The sequence below is a fragment of the Haliotis rubra genome, unplaced genomic scaffold (genome assembly GCF_003918875.1).
Source record: "Haliotis rubra isolate DU_JTF1 unplaced genomic scaffold, ASM391887v1 Scf83, whole genome shotgun sequence".
Lineage (NCBI taxonomy): Eukaryota > Metazoa > Mollusca > Gastropoda > Lepetellida > Haliotidae > Haliotis > Haliotis rubra.
In genome coordinates, this window is record NW_025767557.1 from 1,691,513 (window position 1) to 1,716,710 (window position 25,198).

General features: G+C 40.3%; 2 protein-coding genes across 2 annotated transcripts in view; one reads left to right on the forward strand and one right to left on the reverse strand.

Moving 5' to 3' along the window:
• LOC124262247 (cysteine--tRNA ligase, cytoplasmic-like) overlaps positions 1-25,198 on the reverse strand; it is a 299,881-nt gene that overhangs the window by 109,668 nt on the left and 165,015 nt on the right. The window lies entirely within an intron of this gene.
• The window catches only part of LOC124262248, a 156,559-nt gene that overhangs the window by 12,390 nt on the left and 118,971 nt on the right, over positions 1-25,198 (forward strand).

The window sequence follows — 25,198 nt, forward strand, 5'->3', positions numbered from 1 at the left end:
GATATCTCTCACATTTATTTGGGCCAAAACGATAACGATACATTATGTAGTACAAATGTGTCTTATTTTCAATTCTAGTTCTACCACTACTGGCCATATCTCCATTTTGTTTCTTTTGTGAGTTTAAATTAATGTTTTTAGTCCTAACATGTGTAGGTCAAAGTGTTTCACTAGTTTCAAATTGAATCAAGATCAAGATGTGGTGGTGCTCTCCCCTCAAAACCTACACTGCAATCAATGAGCAAAATGAAGTCCTTTCGACTCAAGCTTAGTTCCTTAACACCTCCGCAAGACAAAGCCTCTTCACTTTGAGACATGCTGATGAGTTTCGGGGACATCAGTGTAATTGAAATTCTGATTGCTAATGCCACTTAAGATGTCTCACTCTAAGAAACAGCTTAAAGATAGACTGGCTGGACAAAGGCTATGAGCTGGGCAGTTCATTGCCAAGGCTGGCGGTCAGTTCAGTTCGGTCGTGGAATCAAGATGGGAGAGAGTGGACTGCAGACAATGAGACTTGGTCCGACTGTAGGAATATAGACCAATGACATGGCTGACCAGATAGTTGCTGTTTGATCTGTCATCTGGTGCTTGGCCAGGGTTGGATATCATTGGTAGGGGAAAAAGGGATAGGTTTGTCAGGTTCGGAGATCAAACGCAATGTGTCTGATAACAACTGCGGTCTTAAAGAGGACAGCAAAGAGCCTTTGATGCTGTACGTGTTATTTACCTGTCAATAATTAATTGTTTTGGTTGGTTGAAATAGAATAGGGTATGTTGGTCAAAGTGGACATTTCGTGCAGAGGAGCAATAACAGATAGAAGAGATTTGACATTTCATGATCATCCATGGTTCGATTACTTCATGATCATAGGATAACGGGTCCTGAAAAAGAGCATCTTCATCAGCTTGGGGAATTACCGATCCCAAAGGTCTTATTATGGTCTGTGATCCACTCCGGAAGACAGACCAAGACATCATTTGAAAAAATACGAGGATTAAATGTGGAGAGGAATAAATAAACTGTAAAAATATCTGAATTGCATGCACATGGATATTTATCATGAGTTCGGGACATCTTAGACTGAAGACTAGTCAGATTTAGGTACAACTCAGGCTGCTTTGTATGATCAGATGGTGTGTTGTTTCACAGACCTATCATCAAAAGCCTTGTCCTGACACACGAACCTCAGACAACGTAAATGACCACTTTCACTTGCTGAGCAGACGGTCAATTGTTCATTCACCCTCTGAGCCGAACACTGCATTATCAGGATAACAGGAGACATCAAACTCTACCACAGCTCCTTCATACAAGTTGTGGGTCAAAGGGTTTGTTGTTGACCCACCAGCAGGGTGGCCCACAACACAGTTTTACCACAGAGTTCAACTCTGATTTCAAACAAATGATGACGGTCATTTGTCCTCCAGACATTCAATTGTCCATTTCTGACAAGCCATGAATTGCAAGCTTAGACTGGACACACTCCGACCTTGTGTCGTTGGTCTGAAAAGTGGATTTAGAGGGGTCACGGCAAGGATGAGTGGCAGGTTTGGTCAGTAATTATAGATGGGTCTTTTAAGTTTGCTGCTTGGAAAATACACAAGCTCAATCCTAGAAATTAGGAGCTTAGTCCAGTGTTTGTAAGGACAGTTATGTGGAGGCAGGGGTCAGCTTGACCAGGTCTGATCCTTCGATCCCTCTTGATTTGCTCGGTTGACTGGTCACTCTCCTATAATCTGTTACCATGTAAACCATTGCTGACAGGTTCTATTTGGGAGATTGTTTAGTGTTTGTATAGAGTGAAACCCTATTAATACAGACCTTGTTTATACAGAAGGTGAAATTTGAAGACTGTTTATAGAGTTTGTCAACACTGTAACCTCTTTAATACAGATCCTGATTATCCAAACTTGGTTAAACCTGAGAATTGCTTTTTAGGGTTTGCATAAAGTGTAATACTTGATTATCCAAAAGTGGTTTAACCTGAAGATTGTTTTTAAGGGTTTGCATAGAGTTAAACCCCGTTAATATGGACACTGAAGGTGGAATGTCTGTGGAGCACTATGATCTATAAATAAGTGGTTGCAGTAGGTGTTTCACTGTTGGACTAGGTGTTGTTTGGCAGATATTTCTACTGATATGAAAATGGTTTGGTAGCAATTGTTCTCAAAGTATTTGTCAATGTTCACAACCAATTGCAGTTTTGTCAACTGCAGAAACAAAAACTAAATGAAACCCATTTAATAGTTTGTTTTTCTTTTTAAAGCTTACAATCATGAAAACCTTTGAAAATAATGTCGTCCAAAGGTGGTCATTAACCCAGCTAAATTTTTTTCTATGGTATCACCTATCAATGCTATCAATCATAGGCTCACATATCGAAATGACCATTTCTTCACACAAATCATATCCATCTTGCTTAGAGGCTGAAACTCCTGAGAGATTAATTAATACGTGTGTCCATCTTGACAGACACCAGGCTTACGTTTAATCCATATACATAGGAGGTAGCCATTGTACAGGCTTTCTGATGCTCCATTGTGTAAACGAGATGAACAACAGGATCAGTCTGTATCAGGCTCGGTCAGCCATGTTGACTGTATCTTCAAGTAATCAGAGTGTGTACAAACACTGCCAATATGTGGAGCCGAGTTTTGAATTGCACCCAGATGAAAATGTCTAAAGTTCTGCTACGACAGATGTACATTTTAACACAACCTTTCCATCAGGATCTGTCTGTATCAAGACTCTTTCAGTATCTTTGAAGTAATCAGGAGGTGCAAACAAACACTGCCAATATGTGGAGCTGAGTTTTGAATTGCACTCAGATGAAAATGTCTTGTCATGACAGATATACATTATAACACCACCTATCAGTGACGTAGAAAGAAGTACATCAATGCAACATTAGTGTGCCCCGAATCGTGTATTCTACGACTCTCAAAGTAGTTGTTCAACTAGATTTGTTTATTGTAGCTTACAGCAGTATTCCATCTTTATGATGGTGGTTTGAAAATAATCAAGTTTGGATGACACAATTATGTGATTGACAACATTGCAATCTCTGCATTTAGGATATTATACGTGATACCTCATCTATCATACATACTGTTTAACAAATCAAACCCATCCAATAAAGCCCTTGCTATTTTGTAGTTGACAGGATCTAGACCTCCACTTCAGAAACTGAAGAAAGTAATATTTTATAAAGATCATTTAACAACTGTAAGATATTTTAAATTCAAAGAGATTTTCTGACTCCTTTTTCATGTATTTTTAAGATAATTCGACAAATGTAAGATTTTCATTTCAAACATAGCCTCTGGGATCCTTTTTATGATACTTTAGCAAGATGATTACACAACTGTAATAGAATTGAATTTCAAATACTGTGAGGCCAGTGATACCAGTTACCAAATGCTGTGATTGGTCATCAGTGATGAAGATGTAGTTCCCGTATTGTCTGCCCATGTGTTAAGTGTATAACTACACATGGTTGCTATTGCACAGTATACATCACCTGGCTCTCATCGCCCACCATGTCCACAAGTCAACACACACAAACTCAATCTCAATTCAAACCCCGTTTCTCTCATGGCAGTAATTAGAAAGCAATTTTCTTATTGCAGACGATTCCCTTGACATTCAACCAAACTCCCACCTCCAAACCATCTGAATCCGACCTTGACTTGTTCATTACCAATATCAATGACGCCCATATGACGCCTTCAAAAGATGTTTACAGGATGGCCATTCAAGAGAAACCAACAGAAACCTATAGCCACGGTTCCATATTATGTGTACATCTTCTCGCCACATATTTCACAACAGTATCAAAGAATCGTCCGCCATCATCAAGTTTATCCAATCAAGAATAAAAGGACCGTGTGAACCCAGTATCATAGTTGAACGCTGTCTGTGTTCCACCTGTGAGATGCCACAACGATAGGCTGGACTATCTACTGATGATCAGCCAGGCGGCAGAAGCATTATTAACCAGGCTTGTTGTCCGGAAGTGTAGTAAATCGACTTAGAAATGTAGTAAAAAGGCCCCACAGTGGCAGAGAGAATAGCCATGCATTGTACACAGCGAGTTAATGGGCCAGGCAGATGATATTGGCTGGACATATGTCGTATTGTCAAGAAAAACGAGGCGGTGATTGATAGGGGAGGGCCTCGGAGAGAGAGGAGCTCACTTTTTATCCGATTTTCCCAGATGCTTGATTTCCCCTGCTGCACACTGCTCTTTTGGATAAACATTTACTCTCCAGCCTCAGGTAGTGTTTTGTAACCAGGGTTTTTACTGCTTACACACAAACTGGGTGATATCTGAAGAAATAAAGCAGCATTCCGCTAATTAGAATACCAGGAATCCCCCTTCCTCGTGGACTTGGTCTGTAGACATATTACAGTTTGTGTAGAGCTTTGATGTTTGTTAATTCTGACATGAATATGGATGCACATGGATGTCCATATATATTAAACAATGATAATGCAAAGTTCTAAATTGTCACAAACTGCAGGGGTTTGCAATGATTAGCAATTCAATGGGTCTGCATGTCTTGGTGATTAAGCAGCTGTGGGTTTAATGAGCTGCTGATAGCTTGTGTCCCAACTGGAGTTCGATCTCTTTAATAAACTGACATTAATATACATTATGAATTACCTACATTAGATATGACATTAATATCATAATGTCAGTGTATAGAAGTCAACTGAAGGACATTGCTCAGAACGGTTCTCCAGGTTTGGAATGTTTTCAAACATTCTAAAATTGTTACAGTTAGAATTGATTGTCAAAGGTGGATGGCAGTGTGAGTGAGTGAGTGAGCGTGTGGTAAATACCACTTTGAACAGAATATTATTCTGCTACAGCGTATCAGCTCTATGTGGGACAAAGACCCCAAAGTGAGTGAGTGAGTGAGTGAGCGAGCGGTAAATACCACTTTGAACAGAATATTATTCTGCTACAGCGTATCAGCTTTATGTGAGAGAACACCCCAAAGTGAGTGAGTGAGTGAGTGAGCGAGTGGTAAATACCACTTTGAACAGAATATTATTCTGCTACAGCGTATCAGCTTTATGTGAGAGAACACCCCAAAGTGAGTGAGTGAGTGAGTGAGTGGTGAGTGAGTGAGTGAGTGAGTGAGTGAGTGAGTGAGTGAGTGAGCAGTGAGTGAGTGAGTGAGTGAGTGAGTGAGTGAGTGAGTGAGCGAGCTTTATGTGAGAGAACACCCCAACCCCAAAACAAAATAAAATAAACGAAAGAGAAAATCAGGTGCATATTCTCGGGTCAGGACATTCCTGAGGCTACTTAGGCCAGGGCTATATATACAACTTTTTCTAGAAAGTTTGTAAGTGATCATATGATCACAGCATGAATATGAGCCTGAATATCGTCATGACTAAAACCAATATTAACTGTTAATCTGAAGAAGAGCTGAAACTGTTTCCCTACAGACCAGTATGCATGAGACAAGCCCAATATACAAGCATTAGAACTGGAGACACAGGAGCCTTGAGTCCTTCACCAAAGTAACGTCGTAACAGCATTAGTGGAAGGATGGCAGTGTTATGTTTCTCTGATCAAATTGCCACAGATACGGCAGCAGAACCCTCCTCCAACCTTTACACATTTCTCGAAGGAGAAGCAACAGAGGTGGCATTCCGGTCAAATAAGGAAGATAAAAAGAATCGTAGATCAGATTCCTTGACTCTTAGATCAGCCTACTTGACTGCGATCAGCTGGAGACCAAGCTCACCAATTGCTAGCTCTAATCTCCCAGCTAATCTCATGTCAAGTGATCACAACTTTAAGGTATATGGGTCTGCTGCATGAAGAGATTGCAACAAAGAAGCTGTGCTGTGGGAAGGGGTTGAATCTTGGTACAGGTTGCAGCGAGGAGAAAGGTGCAGTTGAGTCTGTCAGCAGTAGAATTACAATATGCCTGGCCACATCTAGGGAGTGTTCAGTAAGTGGTGGGTAGAGAGTGAATTACAGAGCAGAGGAAAGTGTCAGTCAATGTGTGGTAACTGAAATTACAATATCACGGAACATGCTCCGCTAACGTGTGAGTTGGGGGTATGTTAATAAGCTGAGGGATCTCAAGCACAGATTCATCTTTTTTGGAACAGGAAGGGTTTGTTTTTAATTTGGCAATTTGCATTCAGTAAATGTGATATTTTGGGGAAGATTATACAAAATGAATTGGTCATAGTCAGTTATTCACTGACTGTTAGGTTTCCTGAATGTGTCTGCACCTGTGCATCCCCACAATTCCCACGGATTCTGGTCTGGATCAGGGCTGAGAGACAGTTTGAGTCTGTATACACCCCTTACATTAGGTGGAAATACATACCCCTGCACTCTTTCTCGATCCCAAAATGGATCTGTACCAGGGCCTGTGTACACCCTTACTGGGCATAGGTAGCCCTGTATCCCTTCTGTATCCAAGACCAGCGCCTGTATATGCCTTTGACCCTCTCGATCCCAAAATTGATCTGCAAAAGGGCCAGTGTACACCCTTACCTTAGGTGGAGATACATGCCACTTCACCCCTTCAAGATCCATGTATGGATCTGGATCATGGCTGAGAAACAGTCTTTGTCTGTGTACACCATTACTTTTTGGGAAGATAGGCCCCACCATACTCCTTCTGGATCTAAACCAGGGCCTGTGTATGCCCTACCCCCAGGTACCCCTGCCAGCCTGATCCCAAAATGGATCTGCACCAGAGCCTGTGTAAGCCCTACCCAAAGGTACCCATGCCATCTCTCGACCCCCAAAAAGGATCTGCACCAGAGCCTGTGTATGCCCTACCTCCGGTTACCCCTGCCATCTCTCAATCCCAAAATGGATCTGCACCAGAGCCTGTGTATGCCCTACCCCAGGTACCCCTGCCATTTCTCTATCCCAAAATGGATCTGTACCAGAGCCTGTGTATGCCCTACCCCCAGGTACCCCTGCCATTTCTCTATCCCAAAATGGCTCTGCACCAGAGCCTGTGTATGCCCTACCCCCAGGTACCCCTGCCATCTCTCAATCCCCAAATGGATCTGCACCAGCCTGAGGGCATACATAGTGATACATACTCCAGCGCCAATTCTTGACTGAGAACCTGGTGATTTCCTTGTCTTTAGGAACAGAGCAGTTACAGCATAGAGGTCACTAGGTTCGGCAGCCTGAACAGGTAATCAGAATGGATGCCGAGTCCCATCCAATCTACCTTTTCACAGTCAGAGAACAAACTTACACCACAAAAGTCCTTTGAGATTAATTCTCTCTTGAAGTCGGCCCCAGATGTCTTTGGAATTAATATCCGTTTCTAAGTGAGAAATGTTTAATCAAATAGAGCCAAATCATGCAATATTCTGAGGTTGAATTCAGAATACAAATCATTGTTAACTTGAGAAAATTAGATTTACAATGGCTATTTCTGTTCCGAGAGAAGATTAATTCTTGTCACATTTCATGCATCTCGGAATAATGAAATTGTTCATGTTCATTGTCAAAATAAGAACCCAGGTAAAGATTAGGAAACTGACAAAGCTAATTTAACAAACAGTCAAAGACCTCCAATGTAAACCCTCGAAACTGAGGGGATAAATAGACCTGATTTGTACCTAATTCTCTCTAACCCAGTCTGAGAGGATAAAACTCCCCGAAACAAGGGACAGGATCTTATCAGATCATCTTGTCAAGGAATATTAACCACACCAGCAGATAGTTCCCGAGACCAATTCTTGGTGGGTATGTACAAGAATAATGCTTAGTCTCTGAATATATATAATTTGGAAGAATAAATAATTTCTTTTAATTTGAAAAGGATCCCCAGTGAGATGGCAGATTCTGAAGAGATATAGACTTGCTTCATGAAGACTTTAGCACTGCAGGGAGGACTAGGCAGTAGGGAAAGTAATGTGGTTCAGGGACTGTGAGACTGACTACATTGTAGGGCGGGCTAGGCAGTAGGGAAAATAATGTGGTTCAGGGACTGTGAGACTGACTACATTGTAGGGCGGGCTAGGCAGTAGGGAAAATAATGTGGTTCAGGGACTGTGAGACTGACTACATTGTAGGGTGGGCTAGGCAGTAGGGAAAATAATGTGGTTCAGGGACTGTGAGACAGACTACATCGTAGAGGGTGGGCTAGGCAGTAGGGACTGTGAGACAGACTACATGTCGTGGTAGTAGGGATGTGGTTCAGGGACTGTGAGACAGACTACATCGTAGGGTGGGCTAGGCAGTAGGGAAAATAATGTGGTTCAGGGACTGTGAGACAGACTACATTGACTACATAGGAAAATAATGTGGTTCAGGGACTGGGCTAGGCAGTAGGGAAAATAATGTGGTTCAGGGACTGTGAGACTGACTACATTGTAGGGCGGGCTAGGCAGTAGGGAAAATAATGTGGTTCAGGGACTGTCAGACTGACTACATTGTAGGGCGGGCTAGGCAGTAGGGAAAATAATGTGGTTCAGGGACTGTGAGACTGACTAAATTTATGCTGACTTTTGATTTTGCTTCTGGTTTTCAAGACCATCTGGTGTTAAGTACCAGCCATCTTCAAAAGTCCCACCTGAGACTCATAATTCACAAACAATAATAGCAACAACAGTACAAGTTGCCAGATTTTCATTTTTATGGAATCCTTGGTGGCTGAATGGGTTAGGTTGCTGACTTTGTTGGTGAATCTGGTGCCTCACTCGAGATTATGGGTTCGAATCTGGTCCAAATCTAAACCTTCATGTACAAGAATCTGTATAATCTCGTATATACCACGTCACTGTTGACTAATTTCTGAAAGACACTGCATATTCTCAACAGTATAGCGAGTGAGTGATTACGGTTTTACCCCACTTTTAGCAATATTCCAGCAATATCACGGTGGGGGACACCAGAAATGGACTTCACACATTGTACCCATGTGGGGAAATGAACCCAGGTCTTCAGTGTGACAAGCAAACGCTTTAACTATTAAGCTACCTCACCACCCCTCAACAGTATATAATGTCATCGTATCCCAATTGCGTAGATCGATGTTCATGCTGTTGATCCCTGGATTGTCTCGGTCCAGACCCGATTATTTACAGACCGCTGCCATATAGCTGGAATATTGGTGAGTGCGGCGTAAAACTAAACTCACTCACTCACTCAACAGCATAAGGAGTAAAGATATGGAGATGCATTGATCACAATGCTGATGAGGATCACAGGGTTAAAGAAATACTCCTCACATTAAAGCGCCATATAAATTGTCAGCATCAACAACATGCATGTTCCATCTCAGCACACACTGATACTGCAGAATCGTCTGAAACCAGATTCGACTAATCCAGATGTCTGTCAATACCAAACCCAGTCATGATCAAACAAAAATAATATTTTTTCCAAACATATTTGTATGTCTTATTCCTGAATCCCTCCTATAACCACATCCAGATCTCTGTTTAAACCAGACTTAAATTTCCATCCCAAGCAAGGTCGATTTAGGAGGAACTGCACTGTGCACACATGTTCAAATACACATGGGAAATCCCACATTATTTAAAATCCTGTCAATCTGAATCCAAGGCACATACAATCGTGACATGTTTGTAAATTTAACACATACTTACATAATGGGCAAACATAAAGGCTGCCGCGTACAAAACATTGATGTCATTTCAAGCAAAAAATCCTGCACAGCATATGTATATAAAGTTTATTTCTTCCGATTTTGCCTCCCATGGCAGTTCAAATTGCATCAAGGCCTAAAAACCAGCCATTGCTTGGAGAGGTGGCTAGAACCATGAGCCCAGAATTAAATCCCGGAGAATTATAGCTGTCAAAGAGCTGTGAAAGGCTCCAGAACGCAGTTGTGCACATGGGTGTCTGTGGACGATCTTCACCGTGTTATGTAAAGAAGTTGTCGTACAAAAAATACTAAAGTTTTCCACAATAGTAGAATCTAAGGGCATTAAATCTGTCTGAGACAAATTCTTTTATGTGCTGCTAGGATACAGGAGAACATGTCTTCCTGAAGAATTCTGATTTTAAGAAGGACTTGATTGCATGCAGTTTTAGATACCGAGTAAATGAACGCTTGTGTAAACGCCAGAACGGCATAATATTCCTGGTGGTGCCCTGGACACATCCGCCAGGCCAGCACAGACAGGGGGCAGTCGGCAACTTAAATATTCAGCCAAAACATACTATGTCGCAGCAGACGGCTTCATCATTGTCAAGACCATTCAAGGGGAGATTGTGAATGGGATTTCGCAGGTCACTGAAGCCGTTAAAACCTCTGGTACCAAGTATCACCTTCCTAAATACAATGGATACAAATTGATAACATCACCCACATCTTTCACTATCTCATATTTCAATACAAACTATAAATTTTTTTAACTTTGAAAATTTAAATGACGAGATATATTTAGATCAAAAGAAACAAGGATGCAATTCCATTGATCATCCAGATTCATTCGTCCAACTTATTCCGTCTGAAAAGAATAATAGCCCTGTGTCTTGAGGTGTCCAAATTGTACTACTGACAAGCTTCCGATCCAGAACAATCAGTGACATTGTTTAATTGTGACCTCATGGTAAAGGATGGTCTTCAAAGCATTGTGATGCAATTCCATTGATCTCCCAAAAGATTTATTCCCCAAGGAAGCCAATACTGGATGATAAATAAAACCATCAAAAGATGGCACTGTTACAGTTAAGATTGCATGGGAGAAACATCTATAAGCTTGATGTCACATTGTCGTGGCAATGTTTAGATAATACTGGAAACAGGTGCACTACATCGAATCTAAATGTTCAGCCGTGATCTGCACAAAAGAAAATCCGTAACCAAAAAGTCCTTGTTGTTTCTCTACACATTATATCCTCCTCCTGTTCTTGGTAATGGCCGAGATGGCCAATTTTACAGGAGTTCTCCGCTTGATTTACATTGTAAGTGAAATGGTTCACGTAAGAAATTGCTGTTGGCATTGTGCAACAAAGGCCAGTACCAGTGTAGACAAAAACTGTCATCAGCTCATGCATGTGTTAGCTAAAACATAGTCATTAATGGAAACAAACAGTGTTAGCTGCAGTCAATGGGCTCCTCAAGAGGAACATTGCGTGAGCCATCTATCTGGAAAGTTCAGCACTGCTGCTTGTATGTATCTTGGCCATCCTGGAACATGTTGCTGTGTTTCTCCCTGGAACTTCATGTCAGTCTACAGCCATACTTAGATGAACTTTCCTGTACATCCACTCCATCCATCTCTGTCTCTCCATCTGTCTCTCCTTCTGTGTCTGTCTCTTCTGTCTCTCTGTCTTCCATCTGTCTGTCCATTTATGACTCTGTCTGTCTCCATCCACCTGTTTCTTTCTGTCTGTATCCACATGTCTCTTTCTGTCCATTTACATGACTTTGCCTGTACATCCACTTGTCTTGTCTCTCCATTTACATGACTCTTTCTGTCTCTCCATCCACCTGTCTGTCTATCCATTCACTCTTTCTGTCTGTCTGTCCATTTATGACTCTTTCTGTCTGTCTGTCCATTTATGACTTTTCTGACTGTCCATTTATTAAGACTCTGTTCTGTCTGTCCATTTATGACTTTCTGTCGTCCTGTCCATTTATGACTCTTCTGTCTGTCTGTCCATTTATGACTTTCTGTCATCTGTTTATGACTGTCTGTCTGTCCATTTATGACTCTTTCTGTCTGTCTGTCCATTTATGACTCTTTCTGTCTGTCTATCCATTTATGACTCTTTCTGTCTGTCCATTTATGACTCTTTCTGTCTGTCTGTCCATTTATGACTCTTTCTGTCTGTCTGTCTATCCATTTATGACTCTTTCTGTCTCTCCTGCCACCTGTCTCTTTCTGTCCATTTACATGACTTTTGCCCGTACATCCACTTGTCTTCTGTCTTACACTTACATGACTTTCTGTCTGTATATCATCTATTCCTGTCTGTCCATCTACATAACTTTTTCTGTTCAGCCATTCATTTCTCTCTATCCATCCACCTGACTATCCTTCAACCTCACTGTTTCTGTATCCTTCAACTTGCTCTTTCCGTCCTTTCTTCCACCTCTCTCTCTGTCTGTCCTTCTCTCTTCATGTCGCAATGACAGATGATGTCCCCTCATCCCAGCACACCACTCTCCTCCTGCAGTCTATAGCTAGAGCTGAGGCTGCTGGTGTCTTATATAGTCACCAGACTGATGCAATAACCCTCAATTCTGACAAAAGCAATTGGTCTGATGAAATCTTGCATCAGGTTAGATATTTCTGGAGTTACCTGATGATGCAACAATTTGTTCCTTAAATTGCCTAATTATTACAGGAAGCAGGAAAACTCCGATAAATCATGCAGAAAGTTGAGCATGTATTGATTTAACTGTTGTCGCTATTTATCACCAATTACTCCACGGCCAGGGCTACTTTCCTCTTCATCATCCTGTTCTGCATCAGTAATGAACCAGGAAAATTCTGGCCATAATATATACATCGACTTTTCAGACAAACTTTCTAATTTCCTGTTTGTATAAATGCATAGTTTGGGCCTCAGGACAAAGATATACAGAAACACTTTGAAAACGTTTTATTGATTGTGACTCTTGTTAGGCAAGAAAAGACTTGAAGTTTATGTCCAGGTATACAGTGTGACTAAAGATTCTAACTGAGACAACAATACTGCAATGTTTCAAGCCTGCTGGCCTCAAGCCATATTAAATACTTTTCTTATATTTCAGTTTGCCAAATATTAGTTTTGAATTTCCACTGAACAATTTCAGAAAATCTTCAGAATTTAGCCATCAACTATACTACTTCATGATGACTACCATCATGGAATGTTTACATGCCAAGAGTGCAATTTAGCAGTCTCAGACTAACAGACCTGTGTCAGTTTCGAAGGCTGATCGGCATATTAACATGATCATTTGTTCTTATTTTACAACACTCAAATTTGCGCAAGTGTCATTGTACTTGTCCTTGAGACATCATACTGTAGTACATGAATGTCTCAATACAACACTTTCACTCTGAGCTGACCTTTACCCATAATGCCAAGTGAGGGGAGGTAACAGCAAGTACCGTCATTTAACATCTTTTGGCATAGCGTTGACTTGGAATCGAGCCACAGACCAACATTCTCTTGAGTCTGACCAAGACCAATCAGATTGCAAGATGTTCTGTCTTTCAATCTAGCTCTCAGAGCGGGCATTCTCACCTTTTAATTATTCCGATTGCTTTGAGTTATGAGCTAGACCTAATGTACATCGTCATGAATAAAAGATTAAAGTGTAGCAACTGCATTCATTCTGTGGCATTCAGGTGTGAACATTATCATGTCACAGGCCAATTCCAATTGTCTATTACATATTCACAGACTTTATAGCGCCTGCAGTCTGTAGCAGGAACACGGGTGGCCTTGTCATCGAAGGCGTCTATTTGCTGAGCATGGTTTTGTCCCTTGGGCAACCTGTGATTGTGGATTGAACTCCGGTCTTCACCGACTATGTTTCTGGGTTTGGTAGCACGTTACCCATGTTTAGGGTTGCAACAAAACAGAAAAAGCTGAAGATCTGCATCATGGTTTCATCCTGCATGAAGCTCACTGTGCATGATCTTCGTGAATATTTATATCGCAGTGATATCTATAGCTTGAATACTGTGGCCCAAACTCAACTCACTCACTCATTCTGGTGGGATCTGTATCAAGAGCAAGGCTTTATTACTTTGCTTTCATCAAATGAACATAGATGTATGTTGTTTTTATTCCCCTATCAATCCCAATATTGAAATGAAGTAAATAACATTCCTAAGTGAACCAGGAACAGACCCTAGCTTCATGTCATTTATTTCAAACATCTTTATTACCTCACAAAAACATTATAAAGTGATCACAATAATTGATGATCATTTTTCTTTCGATGACTTCAAATGAATTAAAGTTACCTGTCATTCAGAAAATGATCACAAAACTAATTTCAATTTTGATTGGTGGTAAAAACTGTTTTGGTCCGACTGACATTTGAAGGACACGAAACCAGCGTTCTTTGAAGCTGATTAATGGCGGCAATACAGTTTGTTAAAGTATACTGCGTTTCACGAAAATAGACTTCAATTTACATCTTCCTGGATCCATGTGGTAGGCGGCACCAAAGGCTGTTTTTTTCAAAATAATAATTGACAATCATTTCGCCAGAAATCTTTTGAGGTACTATTTCATCCATGAGGATAGATGTTGTATTAGTGTGATGTTTTTACAAAAATAGTGGTAAGATTTTCTTGAGTATTACCATTGGATGCGCAGCCTGAACAACTGACCTGTTTTCTTGTGAGCATTTGTCTAGCAATGGCTTCTGTAATGGTCAAGCATAATGGATTTCTGATGTTTATGACGTTATGTTCTGGGTTACTCATGGTTGTGATGTTATTATGCTCATTATAACATCATTGTTTGTGATGATGACATTAATAATGAGAAAAAATATATTTAATTGGCGTCAAATTGTTTAGGTGCGTGTCCAGTTAAGTCCACTGTATTTACTTAATTCTTTTAAACAAATGTCACTTGCAGTATTTTGTTGTTTAATGCCACACTTAACAAATTTTCGAGATATGATGTCTGTGGCAGTAAACTAATCTGACCAGACAAGCCAGTGATTGATCCTGTGATAATTCTCTGACTTTCTCTTTACGTATCTCCATGCAATATTAGTTGGTTCCCTAAAAGTGATAAACATCTGAAACATGCATGACTACCGGCCTTATTCCCCCAATAAACAGACACGTCATGACATAACTGGACTACTGTTTATGGGGACGTTGAAACCAACTCACTCACTAACTGTAAAACTTTCTGAAACAATCTATCAGGAAGCCAGTGAGAAAACCTAAGCTAGTTGTCACATCGCCCTGAAATAAAGAGGCAGATGATATCTAGTGAAGCCAGGATATTGATTCAAGCTCAATTATTCCCAATTTAATAGTTTTTAACTTATGTTACATCTGACACCAGGCAAAATCCACCTGCGTCTAGAATTTCAACAGATCCTCCATTTATTAACCTGTCATGTCGCTTCAGATGCGCATTAAATTCAGTCTTTCATATGTTATTTAATTGTCATGGCAACCATGGTTGCACGTCGCCAGGAGTTGATCGGTGCCTGTTGTCATGGAAAAAAGAAACCTTTGGTGTATGTATTTCATTAAATGAAACCAGAACTGGATATTTGCTTGTCGGCAAAGATTTGTCAGTATTACCTTTGGAGGAACAATATGTCAATTTACGAATGGATGTTGTATCGATTAATAGCTAACCTTATATTAATGTCAATATTAAAGTGTCCAGGATTACAATATATCTTTTGAGTTTGTTGTTTAATGTCACACTTGGCACTATTCCAGCTGAATGATGGAGCTCTGTAAATAGTGGAGTATAGACCAAACAGGTGATTGATGTCATGAGCATAGATTTATACTATGCACAAACCAAATTAGTGAGCATGTCCAGCTGATCCTGTTAGTTGACTTTTAAGACTAGCATGGGTGGCAGAAAACCAATTCTAACCCAAATCTTCATAGGGGAGACAAATACGGGTGGCAGAAGACCAATTCTAACCCAAATCTTCATAGGGGAGACAAATACGGGTGGCAGAAGACCAATTCTAACCCAAATCTTCATAGGGGAGACAAATACGGGTGGCAGAAGACCAATTCTAACCCAAATCTTCATAGGGGAGACAAATACGGGTGGCAGAAGACCAATTCTAACCCAAATCTTCATAGGGAGACAAATACGGTGGCAGAAGACCAATTCTAACCCAAATCTTCATAGGGGAGACAAATACGGGTGGCAGAAGACCAATTCTAACCCAAATCTTCATAGGGGAGACAAATACGGGTGGCAGAAGACCAATTCTAACCAAAATCTGGAAGACAAACATGGGTGGCTGAATATCAGTTCTAGCCTAAATCTTCATGGCTGAGAAAAGCATGGGGGGTTGAAGATCGGTTTTAGCCTAGATCTTCACAGGGGAGATGAGCATGAGTGGCTGAAGATCAGTTCTAGCCTAGATCTTCATGGGGAGACAAGCGTGGGTGGCTGAAGATCAGTTCTAGCCTAGATCTTCATGGGGAGACAAGCGTGGGTGGCTGAAGATCAGTTCTAGCCTAGATCTTCATGGGGAGACAAGCGTGGGTGGCTGAAGATCAGTTCTAGCCTAGATCTTCATGGGGGAGATGAGCATGAGTGGCTGAAGATCAGTTCTTGCCTAGATCTTCATGGGGGAGATGAGCATGAGTGGCTGAAGATCAGTTCTAGCCTAGATCTTCATGGGGGAGACAAGCGTGGGTGGCTGAAGATCAGTTCTAGCCTAGATCTTCATGGGGGAGATGAGCATGAGTGGCTGAAGATCAGTTCTAGCCTAGATCTTCATGGGGGAGACAAGCGTGGGTGGCTGAAGATCAGTTCTAGCCTAGATCTTCATGGGGTACACATGAACATGCAGCGTGATAGGATGTGGAATAAGAATCCCGATGTATTTTTTTATCACAAGTTCATCAATCATGTTGAAAGAAAGACATACAATCAGTTATGTTGTCCTCTGAAGTTCATCTGATACTGAAACACGATCGATATAACCTATACTGTAACACTTCCACTCAAGTACGGACTCCTTGAAAAAGGCAAGTCAAGTACGTGCATTTCTCATTTAAATGTCAACGATGGGGCAAGATAAGTTTCTCCCGCAAACACCCGATATTTCTGTTTGATGGTTATTCATAAAAACATGTTTGCAGGGTCCTGTCCAATGGCTGTACATTTTACACGAAATGCTTTTAACGAACAACAGTTATAACACTAAAATTACAGGATCTTTTAGTATTTATAGTTTACTGTAGTCATTATCAGACAACCAGGTCTATTTTCAGCACATTGTTATGATACAATATTGCTTGCAGATTGCTGTGATTCTGAAATGAATTTTTTCATTTTTATTACATATGTACAATATTGTTAAAGATGACTTCCAACTGGCCTCCAAACGATGTTCATGGGTATTTATCACACAAAGGTTTATGATTCCTAACGTCTCTTTCAACATTCAAAAATAATGCTTTTCACTCAAGTTGTAGCATAAAAACAGCTTACGGTTCGTTTGATGTCTGAAAATGTGTATAGCGTATGCTTTCTGGACAATCAATGTCCTCCGTAACGAGACTAATCACAAGACGTGAAATATGACTGTTGAATTGATTGGAGTCTCTCGTATTATGACAGAATTGGATTATGCCTCAGGAATAATACAGTCGGAGCCGAAAGGACAGCACAACATTGTACGACTGATGACTTTCCCTAATTCGTGGAACAAAATCATTCTCTCTCAGTTTACCCATATCAGTGAAACGCTGATCGAGAACATGACTTTTCAATGTTGCAATGAAAGGCGAAGAGAGTCATATAGATTTTACTTGTATGATGAATCTGATCTCAAATTGGTCGTTACAAGCTAAGTTTACTCATTAGAGAGTTCTGACAGCCTTGTGGCCTGTATCTACATCACTCAGTGCTGCTTACACTGTTGGAGTGTGGCAGAGTCAGTTCCATGTTTGATCACTTCACAATAGAAGGTGCACGGATTCATTACAGTACCACCAGAAGACACACACGATCACGTTTCATGTACTGTCCATCATGGAATTAGCGGTTCTCCATAATCCCTGAACAAAAATTGTTTCAGACTGATGGAAGCAGAAGTCTTGGATCAATAGACTCTGTGTTTAACCTTTGCCTTGAGGAATGAGCATGTACGAATTACAATATGCCTAGACTTTAGGCAGGAGTTTAGTTGAGATTGATAACTGCCTGTGACTATTTATGAACAGACAGACCATCTTTTCCTCCTTTTGTTCATTAAAAATTAAAAGCTGTGAGCAACATTTGCTGTTTAAACTGATCTGTTCGGACAACCATCCCTACAGAATATATATCCTCTCCTAGGTTTAGTTGATACAGTCTCTCTTTGGAGAATGGAAGGTTTGCGCGTCTGCCTGGAGATAAAAGTTGGGTGGTTCACTCCCCTGCAGCGTCAAAGCACAAGATGTTAAAAGATGGTACTTGTTGTTGCCCTGGGACATTGAGGGGAGACAACTGGGACTGATGGTCTTTTAGGCAGTATAATGTGTTTGGGTTGGACATTGATTCTACACTGTATCAGCAGATTTGAAATAGAAAACTGGCATCAGCACCAGCTAGACCAAGTGCCCTCATGCACACATATTGGATGCACATGCAGACAAACACACATGCATGAACCAGACATACATACACAGACACATGCACACACAGACACACACACATTGGATGCACATACAGACAGACACACACACACACACACACACTGGTCATCCACTTCTCAAGTTTGTTCTATCTGTAACATTTAGATGCACCAACCCAGACGCATGCCCTCGCGCAGGCACAAACACACACAGCCGACCCTACATAACTGCAATAATATCGAACACAATGTTCAACTCTTTCATCTCACCCTGACAAATACAACACTGCATCAAAACAATATCCCAACCTCTTCACATGCCTGGTGTCAGTTCCACCACTGCACACCCACACAAGACAACTTCCAACTGCAACACACCAACCACAATCATGATAGCTCCACAAAATCTACAGCCAACTTAAACACAATGTAGAACGCAGCTTTTGTCCAAGGTCTTTGATCTATGTGGAATCATTTCGGAGTGCTACAATACCAGGAAATGGGGAGATTTTAAGCTAGACATTCACACAGCTTGTTCTTCCGGGCTGAGTATCAAAACTTGTTTAACATGACCAAATCCACTGCCGAATGCCATTTTTAGAACCCTACGTCAATTCATGTCTTACGTAACTTTGATGTGGGCTTCATGCATTGCAAGATCAAAGTGAGGCTTCTTTCCAGCTGACACAATGGCGTCCAGTTATTCCAATCGCCTGCAACGACTGTTTGTCGTATACCCCATAAGTCGAATCGTGGTGATGTTGGTTTAAAAGCATCTTGTAGTTTTAAGAATTTATGATGTAATTAAAGTGTAAGCCATTGTAGTAATGCTTTTTGTTTTCGGTGTTGAGAGAGAGAAGATGGCAGCTGCCCAGTCAAAGCTTTGAGTTTTTGTTTGGGGAAATTGAAATCAAAGAGTGAAAGACTGTGCTTTGAAAACACAGAAATCTTTGTTTCAACTGGCACAACTTTTACAGAACTATACTTCTATGATCCTTACAATTTTTGACATTTTGATTTGATTACGTGAGAGAAAAAGTCAAAAGCATAATTATGTAACTTTTTCGTGTGTTGTTTTCAGAAGTAATGACATTTTTGGACAGCATCAGATGAACAATATCTACAAAGAAATAAACTCACAGTGTAAAGTTGTAAAGACATTTATACCAGCCTCCAGTGAATGACCATGTTTTTAAACTGCTGCATTTATGCATTGCATTGGATATGATTTCAAAACAAAGGAGACACCGTGTCTCAAGACTCCATTCCCCCATCCTGGCATTAGAAACACACGCAAGGAATTATCTTGGCGCAAATACAATATAGTTTGTATTTTCGGAAAGACAAAGTGCTGACAGAAGAGTGTGTGATTGGACAAATGTTTCTCAATGACGTAACATATCGTATTTCATATTTGCATGCATGTGGGGATGGTTACAAATACATAAAGACATTATTTGCAATATATATGGCTCATCTACTTCTAAACAAACATGCGTACGGGAAATAGCCGAGCCAGTGTTGCCAGTAACATGTCCCCCAGTCCCTGAACCGCGTCATATTCCCTTCAGCCCAGCTCTTACTGTTATCATATATCCCTAAATGAAGTACATTTTGAAGCACAGACTCAGCAACCCCCATCTTAAATGGGGTTGTCTATCAAAATTAATCATTTTCAGAGATTAGTGAGTGAGTGAGTTTAGTTTTACGCTGCACTCAGCAATATTCCAACTATATGGCGGCGGTCTGTAAATAATCGAGTCTGGACCAGACAATCCAGTGATCAAAAGCATAGCATCGATCTGCACAATTGGGAACCGATTACATGTGTCAACCAAGCCAGCGAGCCTGACTACACGATATTGCTGGAATATTGCTTAAAGCGTTAGTCAGTCCTCTCGCCTCTTACGACAAGCATGGGTTGCTGAAGGTTCATTCTAACCCGGACCATCACAGTTCTTTTTAGAGATTAACTGTTAGCTCAAGGCTGTGTCTTCTGAAACAGTCTTCTAGACTCCTCTCTAGTCTTCTAGCCTTGTCACTAGTCTTCTAGCTCTTATCTCCAGTCTTCTAGCTCTTATATCTCTTATCTGCAGTCTTCTCATATATGTTTTGGTATTATTGTTGCTTGTTTCTTGATTCATTGAGTAAGAATGGGGTTCCATACATATAAATGATGACCTAATTTTCAACATGCCAAATGTTAAGCAATGTGAAAACAAAAATAATAACGGCTATGGGTCAACAAATTTCGAAAGTTGACACCAATGAAAATGCAGTCTAAATTATCTCCCTCAAACTCCAATTCAGTGGTGAAAATGTTATGGATGGATCTGCTATGACACCAAGTGTTCATGAACACCAGAAGTGAGGTGGAATTGGGTTTTAGGTCGTTCTTGAGAATATACCATATTTTAACGTCTTTTGGTATGACGCGACCGGTGATCGAACCCGCGACCTTCCGCTCTCTGGCGGGTTCTCTAAGCAATACACCACGGAGGTGGTCTCATGAAAACCAGAAGCAAAAACAAAAGTAAATAGACATTCTTTATATTCAGAGACTAAGCATTAGTCTAACATACATTGTATGACTCCCTAAAGCTCGTCATGAATTCATTTCCCTTTCAAATAAGTCCAAAGTGGCACAACGACCAAGTATAAACTCCAGCCTTCCATGAACGACAGACATTGAAGTCAGTGCACTACAATATGGTGTCATGATTGCAGCGAGTAAGATACTCGAGAACAATTCAGAAAGAAAATTTCAATCAATTTCGGCCTTCAAATTGGCTGCTTGTACAGTCACTGACCAGTTTGAGTTGAAACACACCACGGGCCTGGACCTAGATGATGACAGCTCATTTGTATTAAGTCTCTAAGCTATCAACAAACCTACTCTGCCAAGACAGCCAAGGAATGGAAAAACACATCCCTTAAAAACTTGACAACTTTGTTCACTCATGCAAACTCGTGAAGCTTTAGCAGCATAGGATTTACACTACATTTAATTCCAATTACTATTATGGCCTATAAAAATGTCTATTTTGTTTAAAAAAACATATTTGTGTAATTTAATGTCACTGTGAATGATAACTGATGATGCTCATTAGAAGGTGTGTTTCAACCCTGAAACACAAGCATCGGCTACTTTATGAAAACTCTTAATCAAGATGTCAAAACTCATTTCTGCACTATTTATTTGAAAACTATGAATCCTAACGCACATACCACCATTGCAACTGTAGGTTTGGGCCACAACCATGTATGAACAGCACATTCAGTCAAACACCAAAACAACAAACAGGTTAGATTAACATTAATCTTTGATGACCGACGCTACAAACATTATCGCTATTTTATTTCAAGGATACTGACAACCCTCCAAAAGGCTTTGTTCTTTGCTAATTAGAAAATGTTCCTAATCATTAAAATAATAACAAACTACTGCTTTCATGTCAAACATCAATTTTGCGACAGAAGCTTCAATTTCCCCGCAGGACATCAAGCACTGGCAACATATGCTACATGATGTAATTTAGTGCAAAATGTTATTATCGCAAAAAAACATGGCATGATCAATTTGGCATATTAAAACTTGTTGCTTGTTCATGGTTCATTTCATTAATAGACTGAAATATTTACTTGCATTTAATTAATTATAGTAGGGAAGGTTGTACCTACGTAAGATTAAAATGAATCGAAGCAGCTGTGATTAGGGACCATGTTTGCTAGAAATTGCACAAATTGGGCAAGGGAAAGTTTTTAAGAGTACCTCGTCAATAATATGGCAGCAGACTGATAATGATCTGGTCTTGGAGGTTCGTGTGCCTTTTGATTCTGTCATAATTACAAAACCATCATTATGCGATGATGTCACAGAGCACTACATTATTTTTGGCAGGGAAATAAAATCCGACCTGTGTGATTGAGTTGGTTTTCTGACTCATTCCCGAATAATAATTGTTGATTCATTTATATTCCAAAAGGGCAGGCCCTGTCCAAACACAATTAAAACAATCTTAAAAACATCGACGATGGATTTGTTACATCCTTGTTTTCATTTTCAAAGAATCCAAGCACGAACGGTCACTGTAGCAAATTTTTCAAAACGCAACATTCACCAAATGATCCACGTAGACACCAACCAAAGCATGAACTCAGAGTTTGCATGTCGTCATGTGACACGAGCCAGCTCAATCCAACTTCATACAGGAATAACTCAGCACTTCCTCCTGAAATAAAATCATGTTACAGTTTTGTACCCTCCATCACAGCTGAAATTATATCAGCAAGGGAAATAATCAAAAGGCTAAAAATTCCATGAATATTCCCATAAATCATATCATCAAATTTCTTGAGATGACTGCTGGTCTTATTTTAGCCATAATGAAATATGTCCTCATCATTTTGACAGTTGGTCCCGAGTTTGTAATGTACCCAATGCTGCTGTCAGTGACAAATTCCTCAAGCAGACGTCACTTTTTTGTGGGCAAATCTCTCCATCATTTTCCAATAAGTAATAATAATTCAGATACTACAAGAAGCAACATGAAGACCAGGCAGGATTGATAACTGTTCTGGTCACTTGTCATTCTTCAAGGGAAGCATCGTTTATTCCCGATTTAATATCGATGGCAATCAGTTTTCTGACTAACGCAATTCTGGTTAAGCTTGTAGAATCCCATTCTAATAAAGCGTACCTACGGAGTCTCAGTGCTTATGCTTCAAGTATGGAGCATAACGTTGTCGGCATTCAATTAGTGGGCGGATTTTCTTTGCGACATGATAATTCTGTTGGTGTTAACAGATTCAGAGAGAGTTAGGGCGGAGCATACCGAGCATAAACATATCATCCATGGAGATACATTTTTCATCCACCTCAGCCAATCTGCTGGAACATACACAACACTCTGCTCATGACTATTCTGCCATTTTGTTTCGTCCCAAGTGCTCAGGAGTCATTTCAAGCCTGTCATTTGAATACAAACATAGGATAGCTCAATAAGGATTTAACATTGTGTTCAAGATTATTGCATTTCTATAGCGACTTGCATCCATATGTCTGTGTGTGTCTGCTGTTCTTGTGTCGACTTATGTTGGTTTAATAACGCACATGCCACTGTTTAATATGGAAACCCCACTCAGCCACAGCATACTGTCTCAGAGCAGACTTGTAACTTTTCTATCTCCTTAATGCCAAGCACCAGCCAGGGTAACAACAAGTACCATGTTTTAACATCATTTGTGTGCTGTGAGTGAGTGAGTGAGTTGAGTTTTACGCCACACTCAGCAATAATCCAGCTATTTGCAGCGGTCTGTAAATAATTGAGTCTTGACCTGACAATCCAGTGATCAAAAGCATGAGCATCGATCTGTGCATTTGGGAATGATGACATGTGTCAACCAAGTCAGGGAGCCTGACCACCCGATCCCGGTAGTCGCCTCTTACGACAAGCATAGTCGCCTTTTGTGGCAAGCATGGGTTGCTGAAGACCTATTCTAGCCCGGATCTTCACGGGTCTTGTGTGTGATGTGACCTGGAGTCCTCTCTGGCCACATGTACTATCTGCAATCCAAAAACAAATATAGACACAGAAATCTGTTTAGGATAAGTTACCTTGCAAAATTAGAGACTGTTTAGAGCATATGACTTGTCGTTAAACAGTAAATGCTTATTTATGAATACAAAAGAATAGTTGGTCTCGATTATTTGCTGAAACAAGTGTTGATTGGCACAAAACCAACACAGTCATGGTAACAAAATAAATAGATCATTGAGAACTAGTGATGAGACTAGGTATTCACAAAAATGTTTAAGCATTTCCTGGTCTCCTGGTACAGTTTGCAACTTTCACAATTTACGTAAATCACCAAAACCCAAATCTCACATCTGGCCATCACGAGATATTCATATTTTTTAACAACCAAAGCTATGGATAAATTATAGTAATTTTAGTCAAATATTTCACTACGTCTGCCACGTGACAAAATCTCTTGTTCTTTTTCATATTTTTACAAATGCCACCAGGCAAATATTCAAAGCTAAGCATCACCATGTAGGTTTTTCAAACCATTTTCCATTTTCTTTGAAGAATGGAGGTGATGCCGATGGCCATAGAAACCCCTTGGACAGATTAGTTTCCTGTAAGGTTACTTCTTTCATGTCTAACGCAGATCTGAGTTGACACAAAAGACATCCTTGTGACCTGTGTCAGTGAATGTGAAAGATGAACAACCCGTCTGCTTACATGTCAGTTTGGCAGGCCTCCACATCTCCCAAACAATGGTGCTTGCTCACTCAACCAAGGCGTGTCTGATGAGAAGAGATCGTGTTTGACATTAAGATTAAATACTTTGTTTGAATCAGGAACCTAGAGGGTGTATTCACGTGTTTATTGTCGCAAATACATGCATGTTTGTTTGTGGGAAAACAGGGCATTATAATGGACAATTGACGGATCAGAAACCCGACCAGCTGGTGGTGGGCTTACTGCTGGATACTGCTTGCCAGCATTATGGAAAATACAAAACAATTCCATAAAATTCTAAGAAAACCAAACAGGCAGGTTTAAACTTATTATTCATCAAAATAAAGCCTTACTGGAGAAGCAGGAAACGTGACTTGTATGAATAGACTTTAATCGAAGGAGATGAAGCTCATTTAGCAGTTCATGTTTGTTCTATCCATCGAAGGTTTATTCGATGTATGTCCTGAATGTAGACTACTTAGCCTGGAAGGGTCAGCTATTTGATTCTCAGTGGGGGTGATGTCATGAGCAAATATAAACAAGATCATGTTTTACTGAAAACAAATTACATATGCTGTGTATTGTGGGAGGAAAATATGTCACCCTTTTCTTTAAGTGTCCAGAGATTACAGTTTGTTATTTTTTTCTTTATTATTTGTCAATTACATGAA